A 26,141-nucleotide genomic window follows, 5' to 3' on the forward strand; every position below is an offset into this window, starting at 1 on the left:
ACCCAAAGCCTAGTGGTAGATGCAGCTCTGCTCTTGCCTGCCACAGAAAGAGAGAAGACATTCCTAGGATCTCCCCACCAGGGGAGCTTTCCTCATCCCAGTCCTGACCAAGACATGATCACACCCACTACACATTCAAGCTGTCCACTGGGTCGCTATGGCATGGATGGGGGTTGAGAGATGGTGGGTATTTAAAAATCTTTTTTTAAAGTGTGTGTGCATGTGTGTGTGTGTGTGTGTGTGTGTGTGTGTGTGTGTACATGTGTCACAGTATGTGTGCAGAAGTCAGAGAGCAGCTTGGTGAGCTCGCTTCTTCCCTACTACCTTTCACTTGGGTTCCGGGCATCAAACTCAGGTTATCAAGTTTACTGGGCAAGCACCTCTGCCCACTGACTTCTTTCTCTAGCCTGACAGGTAGAGATTTAATAGGTATTTAGCTTTAACTAATCCAGGAAGTTTCTTCAACTTCCTCATTCATAAAATCTCACTAAGGCAGGGCACAAGTATCAGTTAGATTGTGGTGAAAAGCAAATGAGACACACCACATAAAAAACAACTTGTCCAATGTCTGCTTCACAGTCATTGGAGGAGGGAAAATGCGAGGTCAGGGAGGGGAACAAAAGAATGAAAGAAAGGAACAACAAGCAAGCTCTCTCTTCCTTCTACCAGAACCATAGGCTGCATTCCTCATGTTAGGAGGCTCCTGCCCGTATTATCTTCCTTGGGCACAAAATTTGGGTAGGAATGATCCCAGGACCCTGGAAAATGTAGGAGTAATAAATTTTCCAAATATTTATTATATTTGGTATGTGTAGTCGTCTATAAAGACCAGAAGAGAGCACTATCTTCTGGAGCTGGCATTACAGGGAGCTGTGAGCCTGTCATGTGAATGCCAAGAAAATTCTGGTCCTCTGAAAGCTGCAAGTCCACTGAGTCATTTCTCCAGTCCCGGGTTAATTTGGGGGCTCTGCTGTGTAGAGTTAATAGCTAACTCTGAGCTGTACTAGACATTAACATTTTCAAGATGGAAGGAAAAGCAGAAAGTTCCCGTCCCAGGGAGGAGTGAACTGCAGGGGAGCTGCAGGCGATAGAGTCCAGACTAGAAAGCGCTCAGTCCTGTGCCCTTCCTCTCCCCAACACCCTTCTCTAGGTCAGCTGACTGAGCTCAGAGAGTAGCTTCTGGTATCAGAGAGTCGAGAGGTTAATACACTGTTTTCTCAAAGGCGATGACAATGCTTGTTCAGAACTGCCAAGGCAATCATGCCGTTCTGGAAATTGACTTTTGGCAGGCAAAAAGCTGAGATGTGTTTGCTCACGAGAGCTTCTGTACTTAGAGGGAAGCAGTGTGAAGCCGGTAATCACAACCCTTCCCACTCCTCTCTCCAGCTCTGTGCTCTCTGACAGTTCCGTCAGGACAAGGCAGGTCAGCAAAGCCTTGGGCCACCAGTAGACACCTTGCTTGATCCAGAGTAAAGCTAGCTTAAGAGACGATCTCAGAAGCAAGGGTACAGACAGAGTAGTGGCTCCCCTAGCCAGAAATTGTACAGCAATCCCTGGCCAGGTGACTGGTAGGCATTTAGCAGGGTATTCCAGAAAGTGAAGCATGCCTGGGGAGACTGCTAAAACCCTGGGGCATCATGGGCTAGCCAAAGGTTGTGTGTACCTATTATCAGACAGGAACAGCCTAAGCACCCTAGCAGGGGGATGGCCACCCATGTGCAGGAGCTTAGAGATGCCAGAGGAAACTAGAACAAGGGCAGCCTTAGGTTAGGGGTCTATAATCCAGATGGTTTCTGTAAGTCACTTACAGATCCGTCAGCAGGGAGTGGGAGTCTTGCTTGAAAAGCTTCTAGGCAGGCAAGAGGTGACATTAGATTTTCAGAATTAAAAATAAAATAAACACACACACACACACACACACACACACACACACACACACACAAATCAAGCATCAGACTGTTGTGTGACACTATTTCCCCCAGGGAATGTGACCAAGCATCTTCTCACCCAGACATACAGCCTACAACAGGCCAAAGCGAGGAACATCTTCATGAACCAATCAATGTTTTGTTGGGGTTACTTGTATAAGAATGAGTGAAGGAAGGGTGACTTAGAAGAACAGAATTGTTATGCCCAAACTCTGGAACCTGAATCACCACCACAAGAATAACTCCAGTGCAAAAACAAAGGCCTTATTGGCAAGTTAACTCGGGTCCCTCTCTTCGTGTATCAATGTCAAGGACAGCAGCAGCCCCAGGAACAGCGCAGGAGAGACCCATGGCAGACCCATAGCTCAGGAAATTCCGAGCCTCGGGGCTTGTGATTGGCTGCCCTCTAGTGGTGTGAGGGGGAATTCCAGACTTCCAGATTTGGGATTGGCTGCCCTCGGCTGAGGGTAATTCCCAACTGCCAGTAACTACTGCCTGAGACTCGAACTGGCCTGTTTTCCCTGCTCAGGGATTGGCTGGTTTCAATTTAAGGGCAAAAGTGGCTCCAGTTCTGAGGCCAATCTATGTTTCTTTTTCTGGTTCTTTCTACCTTTTTACCTAATCTTGGGGCCAATATCTTTGGTATGCCCTGAATCTAGGAACTTAGTGCTTTCTTTTGGTCCTAGTTTCAGGGTCAGAGGGGTGTCATCTCTCCGGCTCTAGGTTTGGGGTACAAAGTGTCTCTTCCCCTGGCTCTAGTCCTGTTTTCAGGATGTGTTTCATTCCCTGACTCTAAACCGGAGCCAGGCTGCTTGAGGGTTGCAATAGGGCTATGGACTCACTGAATCTGTGGGGGTCTGGGCCTCCTAAAATGTCTCAGAGATACCACATCATCAAAAACTCACCTTAACATGCTGACTGCTCATGAAACAAGAAACCTAGAGCATCATGCCCAGCCAGCAGGCAGGTCAGCAGGTTGGAGAGCAGCCTTTCTAGTAGCTCCATTGGCCCGAATTCCTCCCACTGAGTTTTGCTTCCTCTTAGAAGTTCAGTTTATCTGAAAGTGGCTTTCAGCACTCCTTTCTGCTTCTATAAGCTTGGAGGTGGAGGAAACCTAGTGAATCTGGTCAGTTTCAGGGACTTGCTGAAGCCTTCGAATTGTTTACTTCTTGACTTTAACAAGCTTCCTTATAAGATGGAATGTTTTAGCTCCCCTTAGAACACCCGCTGTCTTCATGAACTTTACTGCAAGAGGGAGGGTTTATCTCAGAGGAAAGTGCTCCACAGAATAGACACATCCAGGAACGCATATTGCTGAGGTGGAAGACTCAAGTTTCAGCCAAAGAGGACACTGTTGCCACTCAAGAGAAAGTGTAACTCCACGGTGGCTTTCATGTGCAACACACAGTTTCGGAGTGCAAGTCATGCAAAGAGAGAAGATACACTGTGTTCAGGATAAAAACACATCCAACAGGAACCATCTCTGGATGTCACTAGATGTTGGGGTAGCAGGTAATGTCTGGAAAGCATCTATTGTAAATGTGTCCAGGAGCTAACAGAAACTCTCCTTAAAACTGTAGGGAGAGTATACAGCAGTGAGGAAGAATTCAATAAAAAGATGGAAACCATACAAATGGATCAGCTCCAAAACCAGGGTGTGGAAACATGGCGATCGTTTTCAAACTAGTTAAAAATATATATACCAGTCAACCAAGATTTTATATCCAGCCAAATGATCCTTCAAAATGAAGACAAAGTAAAGTCATTTCCAGGTGGCCAAAGACTGGACAGGTGATCTCCCAGAAATATATACATTTGCCCATTTCCTCCAGAGCACCTATGTCCTGCTAGCCCTTGCTTAGAGTTCCCCACCCCACCCCAATGGTCTTTCTTTAACTTCCTTGTTTCAGAGATTACTCCAGGTTATATAGTCATATCCATTCGGTGGCTGAAGAATATGTAGATTGCTTCCATTTCCTAGCTGTCCTGGTTAGTATTTTTTTTTTTGTTTGTTTGTTTGTCAAGTTGATACAAGTTGGAGTTATATTGGAAGAAAGAACATCAATTGAGAACAGTCTTACATAAAATTGGCCTGTAGACAAGCCTATGGGGCATCTTCTCTATTAATAATTGATACGAGGGGGCTTAGACTCTAGTGAGCAGTGCCACTTCTGGTCGGGTGGATTGTGTAAGCATGGAGACTGAGCAAGCCATAGAGACCAAACCAGTAAGCCATGTTCTTCACAGCCTATGTTCTCCATGGCCTGTGTTCTCCATGGCCTGTGTTCTCCATGGCCTATGTTCTCCATGGCCTATGTTCTCCATGGCCTATGTTCTCCATGGCCTGTGTTCTCCATGGCCTATGTTGCCATGGCCTGTGTTCTCCATGGCCTGTGTTCTCCATGGCCTGTGTTCTCCATGGCCTGTGTTCTCCATGGCCTGTGTTCTCCATGGAGTCCGCTTCACTCCCTGCCTGACTTCCAGTGATTAAGTATTTGAGGCATGCAAACTAAAATAAACCCTTTCCTCTCCAAGTCACTTTTGATCATTGTCTTTATCATAGCAATAGAAAGCAAACTCGAGTACCATTTAAGAATATATCTTTTCTTCCTTTCCATTTTATGTGTATGGGTGCTTTGTCTGCATGTGTGCCTGTGTACCTCGTGCATGTAGTGCCTGTGGGGACCAGAAGGGGGCATTGGATCTACAGAACTAGAGTTACCGATGGTTGTGAGCTGCCATGTGGGTGCTGAGAACCAAGCTTGGGTCCTCTGGAAGAGCAGCCAGTGCTGTTAAACCCTGAGCCATCTCCCCAGCATCACGTTTCACATTTTTATTGGGGTTCCATTCACGAGTGGGACTATTCACAGGTACTTCAGGCTTATACCTTAAAAGAGTCCTCGGGGTGACTGGGCACATTTGGCATGGGCACCAGATGGTTGTAGGATACATCCTAGCAACTACGGCAGCACACTTGGCTTAAGGGCTGTGTGAGGGCAGAATTATCACAAGACTGCACACAGTGATGGACGAGGCCAGCACCAGTTCCTTTGTCCAGGCACTCTTGAGTTCAGTGGAGTCTCCCAGACATCATAGCCACACCCTAAATATTTTGCAAAGAACACTTGATATGCTAACACAGGACAGAAAACAGGATCACACAAAACCATCAGTGTGAACCAGAGAAGGCAGAAAGGTAGGGGAGGACTAGGAAAGAGACACTGGACAGAAGAACAAAATAGGAGACAGTTGTGCCTGAGGTTGAGGTTGGAATTGATCTGATTTCACATGTAAATGGTCTGGATATATAAATAACAAGAGATTATCACAATGAAGAGAGAGGGAAAGAGGGAGAGAGAGAGAGAGAGAGAGAGAGAGAGAGAGATAGAGAGAGAGAAAGAGAGAGAGAGAGATCCTGACTACATCTATAAAAATCTGACTTTAAAGACACAGATTAAAGGCTAAAGAGATACAAAATAACACTAAACAAAAGAAAAGTGCAGTAATTATACTGATTTCAGACCAAGTGAACCACGGGGTATGAAAAATTAACAGGGCAGTGGATGATGGTGATAAAATGAAAGGATTATTCAGTCCCTGCTGTGTGCACTTGACATCAGAGTGTCAAAATAGGTGAGGCCCAGACTGATAGAACTAAAAGGAGAAATAAACACACTCCCTGTTGTGGCTGCAGATGTCAGCACACATCCTTCAGTGATTGAGATCCAGCAAGCAGAAAATCAATAAGGATACAGCGAGCTGAATAGCACCATTAATCAACTGAGTCTAATTGACATTTATAGACTATTTCATCCAGTAACAGTGAAATGTCCATTATTTTCGAGCTCCTATGGAACCCTCGCCATGAAAGAGTGCATTCTAGGCCTGTAAACAAACCACAGCAAATTTAAAAGAATGAAAAATCATACCAAAGTATGTTCTTACCACAATGGCATCAAATCAGAAATCAATAATGGTGGGGAAGCTGGAAACATTCCAAACAGATGAAGAAGACACACACAGAGAGAAGAAAATGCAAATGTTTTAATTAAATCAAAATCAAATGCAGCTTCATCAAAATTTGAAGGATGCAGTGGAAGAAATCAATGGTGGAGAGATTTACCACACTGCATGGGTGATTTGGGGAAGAAGAAACACCTAAGCCAGCAGTCTGTGTATCCACCATAAGAAACTAGAAAAGGGGAAGGAAAATTAAGGGCGAAGTCAGAGCTTCATAAATTAAGATGCAAAGTTCATGGGTGAGATGACATCACATGATTAAGACATCATCTTTCAGCGAAGTGTGTGGCTGCCTGCTCATGGTCTTTGTTGAGGGATATTTGTACCCTGTGTGAGGATATAGTGCTGTGATTGGTGCAATGAAAAGCTGAACAGCCAATAGCTAGGCAGGAAGAATAGGTGGGACTTCTGGGCAGAAAGAGAACTCCAGAAAGAAGAAAGGTGGGATAGCCAGGCAGACATGGAGGAAGCAGAATGGGCAGTAAGGAGATGAGGTAATGAGCCACGCAGCAAAATATATATTAAATAATATGGGTTAATTAAGCTATAAGAACTAATTAGGAATAAGCCCAAGCTAAGGCCAAGCTTTCATAATTAATAGCAAATCTCTGTGTCATTGCTTGTGAACTAGCAGGACAAAATTTGACTACATGATCTCAGCACTTCAGTAGAGGAAGAAGCATCAGGAGTTCAAGGCCACCCTCCAGGAGACATCAAATTGGAGGCCTGCCTGAGCTATAAGAGAGACCCTGTCTCAAAAAACAACAACAGCAGCAACAAACACTCAGTTCTCCCTAAGCTGGTGCAAGCAACATATATCCTATCACCCTTTGTGGTAGAAGGTAACAAGTTGGCCTTAAAATGTTTATGAAGCTACAAAACAATGTGGAATCAAGTAAGACAATTTTGTAAGAGACAAAGTTGAAGGACGTGTGCTCCCCAGCTTCATAACCTACTGCAAAGCTTTCATTCCCTAGACACCGTGACATATCGGGATGCATGTTCTTCGAACAGAGCAGAGAATCCAGATATAAACTTTACATTCATGAGCAATTAACAGTTCACTATAGAAAGCACGGTCTCCAACAACAGTGGCCAAGACAGGGGTGTCCACGAACTTCCATCTTTCTCTTGCCTTCCACAGTAAAGTTATCTCTGAATGGGCTGTCGTCTGAACAAAGGAGCTACACGCCTAGGGGGAAAATCTGGGTGGAATCTTAGCGAAATCTCTGTAGGTCCATAAATAAGAACCATGAAAATCTTACAAATCCTGATGTATTGCACTTCACTAAATGTAAAAGCTTCTGTGCTTCAAAAACAACCCAAATTAAACAAAAAAAGTCATAGATTGAGGTAAAAAATATTTACAAAATGTGCATGAGGTAGATGATTTATATCGAGGTGCTAAATAGAGGCTTTATGACTTGATGTGACAGATAGCCCGATTAAGACTGGGTGGAAGACTCGAGCAAACACTGTCAAAGAAGATAGAAGGGTAATGCGCAGACACAGGAGGAGGCGCTCAGCCGTTAGTCGGCATTAGTCATCAGGAGACACAAGCTTAAGTCGTGTGATGCCAGTGCTCACTGCAGAGCGTTACACAGACACTTGCGTACCACAATGACGACAACAAACCGATAAGATCACCTTGCATGCAGACATGGAGAAAGCGGGGTGCTGGCATGGTCTTGGCAGAAGCGAATGTGGTTCAAACTTTACAAAGCACTTCACTCAGATTTGTGTTATTGCTGCTGCTTCGTTTTGCCTTTAAATTAAATGTAACTCTACAGGAGGTCCAGAAATTTCACTGGGAGAAAATTGTCCAGAAGGAATGAGAATACCTTGTGAGTGAATGTTTGCAGCCGCATTGTGTGTAATAGCCTCAAACTGGAAATAGTGCAAACGTCTAGAGAAAGGATAAACCCACAGAACGGATCCAGACATTCAGTGCAATGTGATCTGGCAATTAGAAAGGATGCAACACTAGGCCGGGCGTGATGCGGACTGACTTCAAAGCGTTTGCCTAAAAAGCCACAGTCAAAGGCTCTACAGTGTACGTAATTCCGTGTGTGCTCGATGTCCAGAACAGGCACTTTACAGTGATGAATAGCAGATTGCTGATGAGCTGGGAGGGGTGGGGAGGTGAGGAGGGAGGAACAATAGTTCACCTCGAGAGAGCACATTTAATGAGATTTTAGGATGAGAGTGTTACAAAAGTGGATAGTGACCACGGTTGTCCAACTCTACAAATGTGTTAAAGTCATCAAGTTGCTCACTTGCAATAGGTAGAATTTTAAGATATAGCAAACATCTCTCAATAAATCTGAAAAACAGAAGAAAGACTAAAACCTACCCAAACCACACCAAGCTATAGCTCCTTATGGTTGCAGAAAATGAATGATCCCTGGAAGATGTGGAAACTCGGAGTGACAAGCTCCACCCCTGGTAAGGAGATCTGTTGTGACATAAATTCTTCCTTCTCTTCCTGACCTATACCACTCCACTGCGGCCCAAGCTACAGCCAGCCCTGCTCAGGCCCGTGCCCTTTCCAGCCGTCTACCATTTCCGCGGACACTTCCATTTCCCTGCCAGAATCTCTGGGGCCATGTGCTAGGTTCGCCCAATCCTTTTCAGCATCATTAAAAGGAAATCTCTTTGATGCCAGGAATGGTATAAATCCAACTGAAATCAATTCTTAGCTACAATCTTGGCCTTTAACCAAAACAGAGCTAAACATTAGAAACATGTCTATATTGCTCGGGCATCACTAGTCCCCTTTCTCTATCATAAAGAACCGTGGTAAAAGAGAACCTGGATGCTGCAGGGGATACATACAAGCTTCTGTCTGATCCCTTGTACATGAGTGTGTGTGCATGTGTATGCACATGTGCATGCATGTGGCTGTGTGTGTGTGTGTGTACACGCGCACGTGTGCATACACACCCATACACACACACACACACACACACGCCTATTCTCAAAGGCATCGGTGGAAGATGGGAGGTAAAGATGTGGTCATTTGGTGTCTGAGCCACTCAGTTTTACTTGGGTGGCACATCTGTGAAGGAATGATAGGCTGACATCACCACTTCCTCTGCCTGCTTGGTTTGTTGGTTTATTTTCCTAATAGGAAGACGCTTCTCTGGGGCTGCAGCTGGCTGCTTCCAAGGACAGAGCTAAGCAGCCCTTTTTCTTTCCATCTGAACCAGAGCAACTAAGTCTTTCAGGGCCACAGAATCCCTCAGCTACCCATCTCATGGTTCCTCGGCAGTTCGTTTCTTGATCCTTGATCATTTTATAACTGTGCCGGATAGCTTTGTCAACTTGACAAAAACTAGAGTCAGTTGAGAGAAGGGAACCTCAATGGGAAAATTATCTCTACCAAATAGGTCCATGGACAAGCCTCCAGAGGCATTTTCTTGATAGATGGTTGGAGTGGACCGTTCCACCCCTGGGCTGGTGGTCCTAAGGAGTATCAGAAAAGCAGGCTGAGCAACCCCTGGGGAGCAAGCCAGTAACCAGTTCCTCACTGGCCTCTACTTCAGTCCCTGCTTCCAGGTTCCTGCCCTGTTTGGGTTCCTGTCCTGGCTTCCTTTGGTGATGCGCAGTGATGTGGAAGCGTAAGCCAGACAAACCCTTTCCTCCACAAGATGCTTTTGGTCATGGTGCTTCATCACAGCAGAAGGAGCCCTAATAAGATGGCAACAGATGTTTATTGGGCTCCTATTAGGTGAAAAACTTCATCTCAGATGCTGTGGGGATACAGGGATGAAAAAGAAGGACGTTTGCTGACATAACTTCCAGTCTAATTAACGCAGAAGGTAGACAGGTGACATAAATGACCACATTAGTGGGTAACGGTTGATATCCTGGGTATTAAAAAAACTACCAGAGTCTTAGGAAGGGGACAATCCTTCAGGCTAGAACAGTCCAGGAACCCTGGTGGGAAAGTGTCCTTTAAACTGGGGCTCAAGGATGGATAGAATTTTGGTTGGCATAGTTACCAGAGTACAGGAAATGGAGACTGAAGGAAAGCTGCGTGAGTGGAATAGAGCTTTGTAAATGGGAAAGCAAGCATAGGGCATGTTTGGAAGGAACACAGAATATGCATCTGCCTCCAAGAGACATACATACAAGTCTACACATACAAGTCGGAGTCACATTATGTAGGGCATTGAATGTCAGCTGGGATTTTGAACTCATCTTTAGACAGGCAGGCTAACCTCTCCACTCAAAAGCCATTTAAATCACGGAGACCAGACCCAGCTCTCTTGACCGACTGCAACCCCTGAGAAGCTGCCCAATATGACCACAAGCATATGGGGGGCTGTGCTCCATGACGGTTGGGTCTCCTCCAGTCCCAGAACTGCACCATTTGATTGTCTCTGGAAGGCTATGAACAGAAAATAAACTCTGCCTTTTGTGCCATGGGCAACCAGAGCTTTGTATGGCTCCTGAAAAAAAAAGTTTTAGCCTCTTTGAGAATTGCCGGGGGCGGGGGTTGCTTAGAACAGGCTCCTCTGGAGTGTACGAAATGATCACCATTTATGGTACGGAGCACAGACCCTTCAGATAGGGGGTTCTGCCTGTGTTTCAAATACCAGGTAGACTGACGGGTCTGTGTTACTCACACAATGATGGAGACAGGAGGTATGCACCATAGTCCTAAAACTGTGTCACTTTTGTTACTCTCCAAATGAAGAGTCTCAAGTGGTCCCTACAGAGGAACAGGGCAAGCCCAGGCAGACTTTGAGATGAGTTGAAGAACTCTGACAAATTTTTGGACTCTCCACCTGCTTTCCCTTCCCATGGTGGCTCTCTAGACTCCTAGCGCAGGCCGGTGCAATGACACAAAGCACTTGTTCGGGTTGAAGTCCTGTAGAAGGTGCAGAGGGGAGAAAGAGGGAGGGCTTGCAGACAGCGACACTGGGTCAGCTGAGTGTGGGAGGAGGCTAACAGCGCAGTACGAAGTGAGGCTAGCCGCTGCCTGAGACAAGCAGGAACTGCGGTGGAACAGGAGTGTGGAGTCAGAGTCGGAGTGAGGACAAATGAAACCCACTAGCAGAATGCAGATGACATCTGAGGTTCAGATGCAGTGCCATTGGTGGAATTGACTGGCCAAGTCTGCCTTGAATGCTCTTGAGATCAGGCACTGGGTTAGCTATAATTAACAGGGGCTTTTCTCCCACTCAGCTGAATGAATTATGTGATCTTTGAAGGCCTCTCTGCCTCAACTGTATTCTACCTTGATTTAGTGAATCTCACTACCTGGGCTCTCAGCATGTTAAAGATTCAAAAACAATCCAAGTGATTGGGGGAAATTTCTAAATATTCTGAAGACAAAAGGACTTAATGTTAGAAAAATGAATATATATATATATATATATATATATATATATATATATATATATATATATTATACAGAAACTTGGTAAGTTAAAATATATTACAATGTTCCTGAATTTTCTTTGATTATATTGTAATGAAATATTTCTTGAGACTAATAGTTCAAAACACAAATGGAGAGAGGAACTAAACTTGAAAATAATATATTTAGGAGTCTACTCAACCCCTTCCCTTCATGAATCCTTCCTAGCTCTTCTCCAGATCTAGCTGGTTCCCACATCCAATGTCTGAGCCTAGTCTGGCTACCCCAAAATGCTCCACAACCAACCTCTAGGCTTCTCCCAGAACCCACCTTTCCCTGCCCTCTCCTGACCTACAGCTAACCTCTCCACCCAATCAGATACTACACTTCTTCTCCAGGGACTAGCCTTCCATCCCTCATCAAGGAAATTTCCCTTTGCAACAGAGAGCATGACAGAAAATCACAACCAATCAAAATGTAGAACTGTGGAACACAGCCCTGAATGATCTATCTACAACACAATTCCTGCACCTAAGGCTCAGGGAACATTTTGGAGGAGAAGGAGAAAGATTGTAAGAGCCAGAGAAACAGAAAGTTTGCTGTGAGATTGCGTCTCCCAGAAATGTCAGAAGCCACACCCATAAAGTGTCACCAACATGGCTGCCTGTTGACTGTGGTTTCTGTCCTGCCTGGTTTCTGTCCTCCCACCAGGTCCCACAGCCATTTAAACCCAAAGAAATCACACAAAGGTCTACATAAGTTATAAACTGATTGGCCTATTAGCTCAGGCTTCTTATTAACTCTTATAACTTGTATTAACTCATTATTCTTATCTGTGTTAGCCACATGGCTCAGTCAGTACCTTTTTCAGTGGGGCAGGTCACATCTTTCTATCTTCTGCCTTATGTCTGAGCAGGACTGCGGAGAGAGCTTTTTGCTTCCCAGAATTCTCTGATGGAGGAGGGTCATCTGTCTATGTGTTACTTTCATTGGTTGATTAAGAAACTGCCTTGGCCCTTTGATAGGACAGAAAATTATGTGGGTGGAGTAGACAGAACATAATGCTGGGAAGAAGGGAAGTGAGTCAGTCGCCATGACTCTCCTCTCTGAGACAGACGCAAGTTAGGATCTTTCCCGGTAAGCCACCACCTCGTGGTGCTATACAGATTACTAAATATGGGTTAAAGCAAGATATGATAATTAGCCAATAAGAGGCTAAAACTAATGGGCCAAGCAGTGTTTAAAAGAATACAGTTTCCATGTAATTATTCCCGGTGTAAAGCTAGCCAGGTTGTGGGACACAGCCCACTGTTCCTTCTACGATTCTCCTATCCTCATTGACCCACCTCTACTTCCTGTCTGGTTGTCCCGCCTACATTTCCTGCCTGGCTACTGGTCAATCAGCATTTATTTAAAACATAATTGACAGAAAACAGAATTGTCCCGCACCAGTTGCCTAAACTTGTGATTAACAAGGGTGACACCAATATACATGCTAACATGGATGGAAGAAAAGCTCATGAGGCTTCAACCCTACTCAAAGAATTTAAGGAATGCTAAAATTGGGAGAAATACTCTTCCCCAGAGACCACACCAACTGGTTATCAAATATCAAGTGGTGAGCCTGAAGACATGTACATGAAAGTAACACTATAAAGGTAAGAAAATCCAAGTTCTGTATTAAGGAATACATGTGTCTTTCTATGTATGCAATAAATGTATGCATGTAAATATATGTATGTAATATGTATGTCAAATATTGAAAAAGACACATGAACTTGAAAAAGAGCAAGAGAAGTTCTGTGGGATGGTTTGCAGGGAGAAAGGGAAGGGAAAAATAATGATTATAATCTTTAAAAAACAAAAGAAATAATAATATACAAAATTAAACACCTCCCCAAAATGATATGTTTAAAGCATGCTGAAATCATAGAACCATGGACAGCCAAGTGGAAATACCTGTAATTCAATTCCATAAGATGTATTTGGAACCCTACTGTGTTCTGCAGATGGAGTCATTGTTGTTGGCCCCATTCAACCTTGCTGCTCCTGCTCCTCTACCCGAAGTGCGTGCGTCATCCCAGTGGCACCATTAAGACTCATCTTTTACTCTTTCTCCTCACTTCTCACTCACTGAACACCAAGTCTACTGACTGGGTCTTCTTTGATACACAGACACTCTGCTCCCCAACCCCACACTACTATTTATTCCCAACCTCCACAATCTCTACATGAAAAATGTTCCCATACCCAAGATATGTGTTTTTAAGCCAGGGTCTCTTTTAATTTCTGAAGGTACTGTGGTGAGATGCCTGTCCTTTCATGGAACTTGTATTTGGACGAAAGTTCTAGCTAATGAAAAAGCCAATATGGGAATGTCACAATGGTATGTTCTAGAAGGCAAATGAGCTAACACAGGAGAATAACTGAGGGCCGAGGAGGTACAGATACAGAGTGGCTACAGAGGACAAATGGGTACTGGGAACTAAGAGCAGCCAGCCTTTCCTACAGTAAGCCAGGAATGGGGTTGTGCAGCGGGGGGTGGGGGACACAGAACAAAGTACAGAGAAATCATGGGGTTTTGCCTAGGATGACGTAAGAGGGGATTAGAGAGAAGGGAATGAAGTCAGCTTATGTTTTAAACACAAACCAGACCTAATGAACCAATTTGGGTCAGACTTGAAGATGAAAGAGACTTACAATGGTGAGTGGCTTGGGTAACAGACTGAGTGGATCGTGGTGATATTTGCTATCCTGAGAAAGAAAGGAAGACTTGAGACAGAAGAGAAGTCTGTGGCAGTGGAGGAGGCTCTAACTTACCGTTCTCATGCAACCCTCTCGGAGGTCAGAATGCTTCCATTGCTCAGCTCTGCCACTACTCCTCCCTGCTGCAAACACGGGTCTTCACTGCCATCTAGGGAAGTGTACATGCTACTTCTCCACATAGATCCAGCTCAATAGTCCAAAGTCACCTGTCACTTCATCATAGAGATTTTAAAACTGCCTCGTGCTCATCTCAACACACAGGGAGCTCTGTTGTCTATTATATGATTATAATATAATGAAACTGGATGAAACTGGAAACAGGATTCCATCATCGTTGCCCTTGGCAGTTTCAAGGTCTGGCACACAATGGTACTCAGTAACTCTGATGGGACAGAAAGAGGGGGGGGAGGAGGAAAAGGAGAGAGGGAAAGAGGGCAGGGGATGGGGAGGGATGGAAGGCAGGGGTAAGGAGGGGAGAGAGGGAGCGAACGACTGTTCTTTTGGTGAGAGCCTTCTCTGGAGAGTTGTGGCACCATCTGTACCATCTTCTGGCCTGTGGGGACTGAAACATGGAATGGAATGAGAAGAGCGCCATCTAGAGGTCAGAAGACTCAAGAAGGGACCTGTTCTGAAATTTTTCCCCAGAAAAGCAGGCAAAGCAGGAACCTGCTCACATCAAGTGATATTTTAAAGCCATCTGGAGTAACATCATCCAGAAATTGATTCACACGTGTTTCTCACATGCCTCATGGGAAAACCCAGAACAGTAACAAAAATACTGAGTGGCCTGAAAGGTGACTGTATTAATGGAAATACGATTGCTTGTTCTCGTCTGGCGGCGGAGCCCTGAGTATTCAACTTCATGCAGTCAGACCTTGCAGAAGCTCTGTTCCTTCCATATCAGTTGTGGCCCTTTGTTAATAGCCTGATGATTTTGTGCAGGGAAGTCAAACACTTCTGTCCTGGGCTCCCAGGAACATCTGCGAGACCAAGGTAGCTCTATCTGAGGGCATGGTCGCTGCAGTAGGGGTGGGCACAGGTCCAAAGCAGCCTCATGTCTGTGTGAGCCTAACAAATCCAAGCACTTCCCAGAAGCCATCAGCGGCTCTGCTGGTTAGCTGTGAATTGCCCACCAGAATTGCTCTCTGCTACTGAGCGGCTTTCTTTTCCTATTTAACAAAGAGTGGGGGAAATGGTGGGGCAGTGACTGCCATTTATGCCTCGAGCCTATGGCTGCAGAGACCACTATGGGGATATTTTTATCTTCTTGTTTTTGTTTGAGTATTGGGGATGCAGGAATGTTGAGGTCTGGTTTGGCTATGGAGCACAATATTCTGTGTGCTTATTTATAAAAGACCCAACTACGCTGTGTTCCATGGCTCAGTTTAAAACACTAAATAGCAAGTTGCAGTGGAGGATCTCAGCCAAATTATATGATTGCTTGGAACACTGCCTTCCCACACCCACCCAAGTCCACTCAACTCCGGAAACTAAACAAGGGCGGGGGAGAAGGGGTAGGATGCGGTACGGAGGAGAGGGCTCTTCGGAGGGGAGAGGAGCGTAGGTCTGATGATTGTAATAAGAATAATCCTCCTCCTCCTCCTCCTCCTCCTCCTCCTCCTCCTCCTCCTCCTTCTTTGGTTTTCTTTTGTTTTAAGATAGAGTCTCAATAAATAGACCAGGTTAACCTCAAATTTGCCATCCTCCTGCTTCAGCCTCCTCGGTCCTATAGCAAGCCCCTGTACCTAGCTCTGAACGCTGGATTCTAAAACTTGAGATGAGGAAATGATTTGCCGTGTTGATCTCTATGAACAAAAGCTGTAAAGAAATCAAACGAATAAAAGCATTTGTTATTTTAAAGATAATTTACTGAGGTATAATTTGCATACAATGAAATCCATAAATCTCAAGTCCATAGTCCGATGGGTCTTGGCAACTGTATACAGTAAATTTTCTTCCTATCATGGAGCTTTGCCTTGCCTAAAGTTTCCTGCAAGAATTTCCACCCACCATGTGGTCTGCCTCTGAATTCATCCACACTGTGGAATATACTGATACACAACCAATCATGGGGTGCCAAGACCCAGTGGATGCATCCACTATACAAGTCCTGCACCTAAGCTCGGGAACATGGTGGAAAAGAGAGTAGGAAGGATGTTAAGAACCAGAGGACTGGGAAATCTATCCTGAGACTGTGTCTCCTAGAAATAACAGAGGAGCTTCGTACCCGATACCTCAACAATATGGCTGCCTAAACAAGACCTGAGCAAGCCAACACCAATAGAAAGGCTAACAAGAAAGTGGAAATCTCAAGGGCCCCACCCCAGACAAAGAACAAAGAACTACAGGTGCCAGTGAATGCTGAGAACAGGAGAGGCCATCTTTCCCGGGGATGAGGCTGGTTATCCAATACCAAGTTGTAAGCCCTGGAATCATGTACATGCTAGCAACTGTAAGCAGACTGAGCAGGTTGTATTTGTACGTTTATGGGTGTGGGGTGTGTGTGTGTGTGTGTGTGTGTGTGTGTGTGATAACAAAGAAAAAGAGGCCAGGATTTTGAGAGGGATTGAAGAAGGGCAAGGGCGGATCTTGAGGAAGAAAAGGGAATGGGAAGAGATTATATCTTTACATGTGAATAAAAAAGAAGGGAAGAAAAAAAGAAAGAAAAATCAATTTTTAAAAAAAATCAGCAAACCTTGGCCAACTAGAGTCTTGTTATTGGTCCCTCACAAAAGTAAGCCTATTGCTACTCAGGGTCATTTGTGTAATGTATGAGGAAGCCCAAGGTTGACTTTGAGTAACTTCCTATCTCTCGCTGCATAATCTTTTGGCACAGTCTTTCAACAAACCTGAAACTCAGGGATCCTACTAGACTGTCCAATGAATTTGAGGTATCTGCCTGTTTCCACAAACCCCCACAGAGTTACAGGTACCCGGCCCACACAGATCTTACATGGCTGATGGGATCAGAATTCAAGTCTTCATGCTTGGTTGACTTTACCCTTTGAGCCATCCCCCATCCCTGATACTAACTCTTTCCTAAGTTATTGTATTAAACTTACTAGTGGTTTGTCATAAATGTTTGCATCTATGTTAGTAAGAGCACTGAATAACTAGTAATAACTGTGTTTTCGTCAAGTTCATACAAGCTAGAGTTATCTGGGAAGAGGAACCTCCTCAGTTGAGAAATACCTCTATCAGATCGCCTATAGGCAAGTCTGTGGGGTCATTTTCTTGATTAATGATTGATATGGAAGGACTAGTCCACTGTGTGTGGTGCTACGGCCCTGGGTAGGTGATCATGGGTGCCATAAGAAAAGTGGGTTGAATAAGTCAATAAGCAGTGGCCCCTGCTTCAGTCCTTGCCTGATTCCCCTCAGTGACAAATTGTGACTCAGAGTCATAAGCTGAAACAAACACTGCCCTCCCCAAGGTGCTTTTGGCCATGGTGTTTATCACAGCACTGGAAACCCTAACTAAGGCAGACAGGAACACACCTGCTCTTCGGTTTATAAAGGGCGTGAGTAGTGTTGTTGCTGTTGCTACTTTAAATATTTTACAGAACTTGAAGTTTGTAGAAAAGCTTTGAAATTATAAATGCAGATGGTAGATTCTTGAATGGGCATCCCGGTTTGCTTTCTGGTGCTGTGATAAACACTATGGCGAAAAGCAACTTGGGGTGGGGGGGTGGTATCTTATCTTACAGGTTACTGCCTTAATTAAGAGATGCCAAGGCAGGAGCTGAAGCAGAGACCATGGAGGAACTCTGCTTACTGTGTTTTTGCTCTGGCTTGATCAACTACTTTCGCCCAAGCTCACCTACCCAGAGGTGGTCCCACCCACAGTGGCAATTAGCAGTCAGAAAAATGGCCACAGATGTGCCCACAGGCCAATCTAGTGAAGATAATTCCTCAATGGAGGTTTCCTCTTCCCGGATGTGTCAGGTTGACAGCCAAAACTACCCATCACAATGGACTTTGTTAATTTATGTTTTTCAAGGAACCTTTTGTTTCCTTTAAGCTGTCAAATACATTGTCATATTTTTTATATAATATTCCAGAGCTATCCTTTAAGTGCCTATAGGATCTGTAGTTATGCCCTCTTTTATCCCTGACATTGGCAATTCATTTCCCATCTTCTGCAAGGCTATGTGGATGGAGGCTCCTCAGTTTGATCTCATTAGAAAAGCTGATCTTGGTTCTGCTGGGTCTTCTCTTGTCTGTTTTCAGTGTCTTTGATTTAGGCTTTTATTTTATTCTTTTTCTTTCTTTCTGTTTACTTTAAGTTTAATTTGCTCTTGTCTTAGGGTTTCTGTCGCTACGAAGAGACACCATGACCACAGAGGTTTAGTCCATTTTCTTCTTGATGGCATGCAGGCAGACATGGAGCTGGAGAAGGAACCAAGAGTTCTACATCTTGATCTGTAGGTAGTAGAAGCAACTGTGTGCCACATTGGATATATCTTGAGCATAGGAGACCTCAGCACCAACCCCTACAGCAACACACTTCCTCCACACTTCCACACCTACTTCAACAAGGCCACACCTACTTCAACAAGGCCACACCTACTTCAACAAGGCCACACCTACTTCAACAAGGCCACACCTTTTAGTGTCACTCCCTGTAGGGTCAAGGCTTCAAATACATGAGTTTCTGGGAGACCTACCTATTCAACCCACCACAGCTCTCTTTTGTATTTTTGCAAGATAGAAAATGAGATCATTAATTTAAAATTTAATAAATTATGATCAATGAAATAATGCTTTTCTAGGCACTAATTTAAGTTATTTCATAAATGTTAATTAACATTTGCATGGTCCCTTTCACTTATTTCAAAGTATTTTCTAATTCTTTTCAGTCTCTTTTTGGCCATAGGTTTTTGAGAAATTAGTTAATTTTCAACTATTTGGAGATTTTTCTCAATATATTTATGCTATTTTTTTCTGTTGTGACCAAGGAACATATTCTATTTAACTCGAGTTACTTCAAATTTATTGTCAGTTAATCTTATGGCCCAGTTTCTAGTCCATTTTGGTGAAGGCTTTGAGTGGATTTGAAGAAAATGTTTGTTATATTCTTGCTGTATGGGATGCTCTGTAAATATCAACTAGGTCAGAGTTGGTCGTCTTCTGCAGGCTGACAGTATTTTCTACTTGTTTCACCCATGAGTGAGAAAGGAAGGCTGGAATCTTCCACTGTAATTCTGCATTTGCCTATCTTGCTTTCTGTTCTCCGAGACACTGGCTCCCATATTTGACTTTCTATTTTTAGGCCCATATCCATTAGGATTGCTTTGTCTCCCTCATGAGCTCACTGTTTATCACTATGACATGTCTCTCTGTATCTCTGATAACATTTCTGGCCCTGAAACACCGGTTGTCTATCATTGTTATAGTCATTCCAGCATCCCTGTAGCTAGAGCGTTTATAAAGTATGGACCTATCTGCCTTCACACTTTTAATTATCTGTCTTAAATGTAAAAATGGATTTCCTGGATATGGAAGCATCAGGTTTTGCTTTTCCATGAACTCTAAGAGCCCCTGGGTTAACTGGGGAGTTGAGATGCCCCATCTATTTCACTTCCTCTCAGCTCAATGTCACCGGCTTGTCACCTCTTTGTCTTTTTGACCTGTCTGTTCTTCGTTCCTTTTAGACAGTTTTACATCCTTCACTACCGGATAATTTTTAGAATTCTGCTTCATTTTCATCCTTACTTGGCATATTACTTCGATGACATGGAAAATACCCAGCATGCTCTACCTGCTTCTCCTTGCTTCCTGTTAGTGTTTACAGTTTTTTTGTCACACATTTAGAGATCTCCTGCCTCGTTTAAATTTTTGCTTCCGTCAATAGTCTACTCAGTCTCAAAGATGAAAGAAGCCATCTTTTACACTTTCCCACAGAGATTCTATCTTCAGTCGTCACTCTTTTTATAGATTCAAATTTCCATTTGTCATCACTTGTCCTCCGCCTGAAGATTTTCACTTCGAAGTTCTCTTCACACACATCTACAGGCAATGGGTTTTTCAACTTCCAGGAATCAGAAAAGCGCCTCATTTTAGCTATATTTTTATCTTCTTATTTCAGTAGAAACAACATTAAATCTATGTTCTTAAGGGTTTTATTGTTGTTGTTTGCCTTGCTTTGTTTGCGACAGAGTCTTACTTTGGAGCCTGGGCTGCCCTCAAACCTGTGATTCTCCTGTCTCAGTCTTTTGAGCACACCATGCTCGGCTCAGTCTGCATCACTTTTGAAGTATGCACCACAGGGCTGGTAACTCCAGGCCCAAGGGTGTGCAGCTGCTTTCCAGCAGTTGGTTTCCTTGCAAAACTGAAACTTTATGCAGCTTGAACAGTGATGGCCCCTCTTTTGCCCGAGGCCTTGGCAACCATCCTTCTAGCCATCCTGCCATCTGCTTCAGTGGATTTGATTCCTTCTAGAACATACTCACTTATGCTGGCTTGTGTTTCAGTACCTATGCCCCATTTCATTTAGCTTTGATTCTGTAAAGTTCCATCCCTGTTCATATCATAGATTTTGTGTGTGTGTGTGTGTGTGTGTGTGTGTGTGTGTGTGTCCAGAGGTGGTGTGTCTTCCTCAGTCACTCTCCATCTTATTGATGAGGTCTCTCACTGAACCTGAAGCTCACTGGTTTGTTTAGACTGCATGACCAATAAGGCTTAGGGTTCCTCTTGTTTTCCTCCCTGGCACTAGGATTATAGGTGTACACCACTGCTCCTGTTTTTTGTTGTTGTTGTTGTTTTGTTTTGTTTTGTTTTTAAAAAAAAACATGCTCTGAGATAGTAACCATGCTTCTGTGGCACTGGGCAATCTCTCCAGCCTTTGAAATTCTTCCCTCTTAAGGCCGAATGCTACACATACACACACACACACACGTGCGCGCAGAAACCTGTCACATGCTCTTCTTCTGTTCATCCATCAGTAACTATTTATATGTTCTCCGTATCGTAGGTGCTGTAGATAGTTCTGCAGAGAACACGAGAGAACTAATGCGCTTCTGAAGTTCCTATTTCACTTCTTTCCATCAATACCTAGAAATGGGGTTGCTGCGTGTGCCATTTCTATTGGTGTTTTTTGGGACTCCTCTCCTTTGCTTTCCGATGCAGTCATGCAGCTTTCTGCCCCACCAGGGTCTCCACAGCCTTGCTAGCCATCATTGTCATTTTTAAGATTCTGTCCAGCCTGACAGGTGCAAGGTGAGGGCTCGTTGTTGTTTGCATTTGCATTTTCCCTATTAGTGAAATTCTTTTCATATACTAGTTTTAATCCATTTGTATGTTTGTTTGTTTAGGAAATGTCTGTTAAGAACCTCTGCTCAGTCTGGGTATGGTGGCACATAGCTTTAATCCCAGCATTAGAGAGCATGAAGCCATTCTGGAACACAGTGACTATCAAGGCAACCAGGGCTATATAAGGTGAGACTTTATTTTTTTTTTTTTTGTTAAATTCTCTGCTCATTTTAAAAAATAATTTATTTTTATTTATAAGTGTTTGGTGTGTGTGTGTGTGAAAGAGAGAGAGAGAGAGAGAGAGAGAGAGAGAGAGAGAGAGCACGTGTGCACACACCACAATATACACACCATGCTCACAGAGGCCAGAAGAGTGTGAAATCCCCTGGAGCTCGAGTTAGAGACAGCGGGGAGCTACTGTGTGGTTGCTGGAAACCAAACCCAGGTCCTCTTTGAGAGTTATTGTGCTGTTATGTTAACCCTTGAACCTTCTCTCCAGTCCAACTCGGCTCAATTTTTGATTAGATTCTTGGGCATTTTCATTAGTGGGCGGGAGGACTCCCTCGTGTGTTGTGGGTATTAGTCCATCCGACACGCGGCTTGAGAATGCTCCCTCCCATCCTAAGGCAGCGTCGCCATCTTATTGCTCGTTTCCTATGCTGCGCAGAAGCTCCTGTTGCCTGCACTTGTGCCCAAGCCAGGACACCTGCTGACACGGGGTTTCCCAGTACCCATGTCATGTTGAAAAGGCTGCAGTCCGCTTTAAGTGATGCTTTGAAAGGAGAAAGTGGTGTCTCGTTCTGGTTTTGCCACATGCGGATGCCCGATTTTCCCAGCACTGCTTGTTGCGGGGACCATTCTTTCTCAGCTGTGTTCTTGGCTCCTTGTCTAGCTGAACTTGGCAGTCATCGCTAATTCCTAGGGTCTGTGTTCTGATCCCTGGGTCTGTAAGTTTATCATTGTCTGTAGCAGGCTGTTTCAATACTGGAAATCTGTAAAGCTTCTAGCTTTCTCTTTCTCAAGATTATTTCACCTATAGGAACTAGGGATTTTTTTTTTTCTAATTTTGTACGAATGTGCCACAGGGATTTTTTGGAGACAACATTGACTCTATAAATTGCTTCGGGTAATGTGGACTCTTCAATAGTATTTGATCCATAGACACGGGATGTCTGGTTTGTGTACGTAGCTCTCAGAACATCTCATTGATGTTCTACGGTTTTGAGCATACAGGTCTCTTGCCTCCTTAGTTAAATTCTTTTCTAGGTAGTTTGCTCTCTTTTGGTATTGATGAAAACAGGATTCCTTCATTTCCCTTTGGGGAAGTATGTTTTAATACAAAAAAAATACAATTGAGTTTTATAAGGTAGTACAGACATTTTATCTTTAGAAAGACTTCTAGCTAAAAAATGCAGGATGCCTTTCCGTTTATTTGTGTCTCCTTTGTATTCTGAAGGTTCACAGAATTTGGTCTTTGATCATTTCTTCTGCTGTGTTTCAGGATCTGCAAGGCATCCACAGATGAGATCATGCAATGTCTAAGCAGAGGCCATTTTCTTTCTTGTCCATTTATATGACTGTCTTCTCTTCCTTTGTCTAACTGCTCTGCTTGCCTTTGTTTTGGAAAGTTTTCTTTTCCTCAGACTTGTATTTTTTGAGAAAAAAAAAAGTCCCTAAAAAATCTTTTAGGAGCCAGGGAGTGGTGGTGCACACCTTTAATCCCAGCACTTGGGAGGCAGAGGCAGGGGGATCTTTGTTGTGAGTTCGAAGTCAGCCTGGTCTACAAGAGCTAGTTCCAGGACAGGTTTCAAAGCTCCAGAGAAACCCTGTCTTGAAAAAACCTACCCCCCCCCAAAAAAAAATCCTGTAGAGTCCGGTTATGGTGGTGCATGCCTTTAGTCTCAGCACTTAGGAGGCAGAGGCAGGTGAATCTCTGTGAATTCCAGGCCAACCTGGCCTACAGAGCAAGTTCTGAGACAGTCAAGGCTACACAGAGAAATATTGTCTCAAAAACAAAAACAAAAATCTTTAAATGTTTTGCAGATAGTACTTCTGACTTAAGTAACTCTCTAATGAGACAGCTGCTGTCCTGAGTTCCAGTGAGCCAATATATCTTTGTTCTGAATGCTTCTTCTATTCTATCGTTTATTTTCAGAAGCTGATGCCGTGTGCCTTGAGGCCATGGTCCCTGTGCTCACCCCAGCTGAGATTTGTTGAGATTCTTAGAACTTGTGAATTCGATTGGGAGTGGAGGGGGGGGACTTTTAACTCTTTCTTCTCCAGACTGTTTCTCCTTTCACCTTGGCTGCCCATGGCTTGTCTGTAGACTGACGCTGTCCCGCGGGGTTCACAGGGCCTCTGCGCTTCTCTTTAAGTTCTTCCTCTGTGTCTTTTGGCATGCGTCCTTTCTGGTGTCTTCCCTGCATCCATCATTTCCTGGGGTTCATGATTTTCAGTTAGCACCATTTGGTGTGCTTTCTTTTTAAATGCTGTGTGTCTGTCTCCATGCTCGGCTGCAATCTGCATCCCGCTTTTCTCCACGTCTTGCTTTCTAATGCCCTTCCACACACTTATAATCGTGCTCTAAGATCCTTATATGCTGATTTCATCAGCTCTCTCGTCCCCAGTCCATCCAGAATGATTTTCCTTCCGGTTATAGATTTGATTTTTCCTAACTCTTTGTAAGCCTGGAAATGTCTCATTTTGTGACAAACACTGTGGATCGCATGGCGTGGACTGCTGGATTTTGTTGTACTCTCTTAAAGAATGCACAGCTGTCTTGGCATGTGATTGAGTTGCTAGTGGCTGTGTTTTCCTCTAGAGATTCTCTTTGAAGTTCGATGAAAACGGATCCAGAACAAATGTCCACGATGAAGGAAAAATCTTTTTCTCAACGTCCTGTGTATTACAGGGCTTTCACATTCTGGTTGGAGGTGTGAACATTGATCCAGTCTTGGGTGACCTCTGGCCCAGTTTCTAGCAGTTATTTCCTCAGTCTTGAGGAATTTCATCTAAACAAAGACACACCAATACTTGAGGAAACCCCTCTGTAGCTGTCTGGAGTTTCCACTTCAGATGCTAAAATTCCTGAACTCTGTCCTCTGTCTCTGTGGTTTAAGAATATCATGCAATTTGGATTCCCTACCTTCCATTGCAGCCTTATCTCCAATAAATAAGCTGGGGTAATTGTGGGGCTCACCTAACCTGTTTCTCTTCTCTTGAGGTATCGCCATCTTGTACTGCCTAGAGTCCAATATATTCAATTCTTAGCTGAAGGAAGAGAGTGGCCAAGACAGTTGCTCAGGATCTTACATGCACACTGACCCTTGATCTCGTCCATTGAAACAGACACTATCATCATTCCACTCACTTGTAAGTGAGAAGAACTAGTCTAAAGAAGTTAAAATTTTCACGCGAATTTGCATACCTATATGGGGCAAAGCAGTTTCCTCCAGGTTTGATTGACATGATCACAGTCCCTTAGCTATGGCAAGGAAATAAGTGGAGCACTACATGGCAGCTAGTTCTGTAAGCAGGGCCATAAAGCTATCAATACTCCCGAGAAGAAAGTAGAGAGGATCATAGAACACCCATCTAGGATTCCAGCCCTCACTCCCTCCTGCCCCTCAGCATCATGGGATCATAGGGGATGCTGGAGCACACAGCATCCCACACAGCATGGGAGGTTAGCTGAAGGTGAGACTCCAGGCTGCTTCTTTTGTGACCATCTACACTGTAGGATAACTCTAAGGAGCCCCTGTCAGCAAACACAATGAGCTCTCATAGGTTCCCCAAGTTGATCTTGGATATAATAGTTATGTAGGTCTGTCATTAGTGTCCCTGGGAGAAGCCATGTGACAAAGCTGGTAAGTGGGAGATCTGGGATTTGAACCCAGGGAATCTGCTACATACTTTAGTGTAAATACACACACACACACACACACACACACACACACACACACTTGGCAAGAGACCCCAGACTTTACTCCCTTTTCTCTTCCAGGACTATCATCTATCTATCTATCTATCTATCTATCTATCTATCTATCTATCTATCATCTATCTATCTTCCTCTTAGATCAAGACCCTTCTAACACTAAAAGGGGTGCTCACAGTTCGTCATGCCCCTAATTTATTTTTAACTCTATTTCCTTTATAACTATGCTAGAAAATGAAAGTCTAAAGCACACTAAGAGATTTGCAAAAGGCATATAGCCACATTCTCTAAGGAAGAGGGTGGAGGCAAAGCTATGGGCTAGAGAGATACAAGCTATTTTCCTAACAACCACATGGTTTAGGTTTGGAGGCGATCAGCACAGACTATGTGTGGACAGGTAGGTAAATGTTGTATCAATTCTAGGAGACACCACTGCAAAGGTAGACAAGAAGGTGAGGCACACTTCCAATGCAGAAGAACGGCCCCTTGGACTGACCTTGGCAACACCGGCACTCCCAAAGAATGATGTGTTCAATTTCCCCAGCAAGGCTGAGAGTCAGCAGTTTGCAGGACAGACGTGATTGTCGAGAGAGCAAATCCGAGAGGACACAGTGCAATTAGGGAGGCTGCTGTGGAGGCGAGGAAGTCGTGGCTCCGAGAAAAAAAAGCAGCAGCAGCAGCAGCAGCACTGCCTATGGCGACAGTCATGACTGAAGGCCAGAGACCCGAGACGACGTCCTCCCCTCCTCCAGGACCATCTACCCACCATCCTCTTAGATCGCGTCCCTTCTGGCACTGAAAAGGGTCCTCACAGATCGTCACATCCCTGCCCTGGCCTCTGCGCACATCACTCTTAGACTCTCCAGAAATGT

The sequence above is a fragment of the Arvicola amphibius genome, chromosome 2 (assembly GCF_903992535.2).
Source record: "Arvicola amphibius chromosome 2, mArvAmp1.2, whole genome shotgun sequence".
Taxonomy (NCBI): Eukaryota; Metazoa; Chordata; class Mammalia; order Rodentia; family Cricetidae; genus Arvicola; species Arvicola amphibius.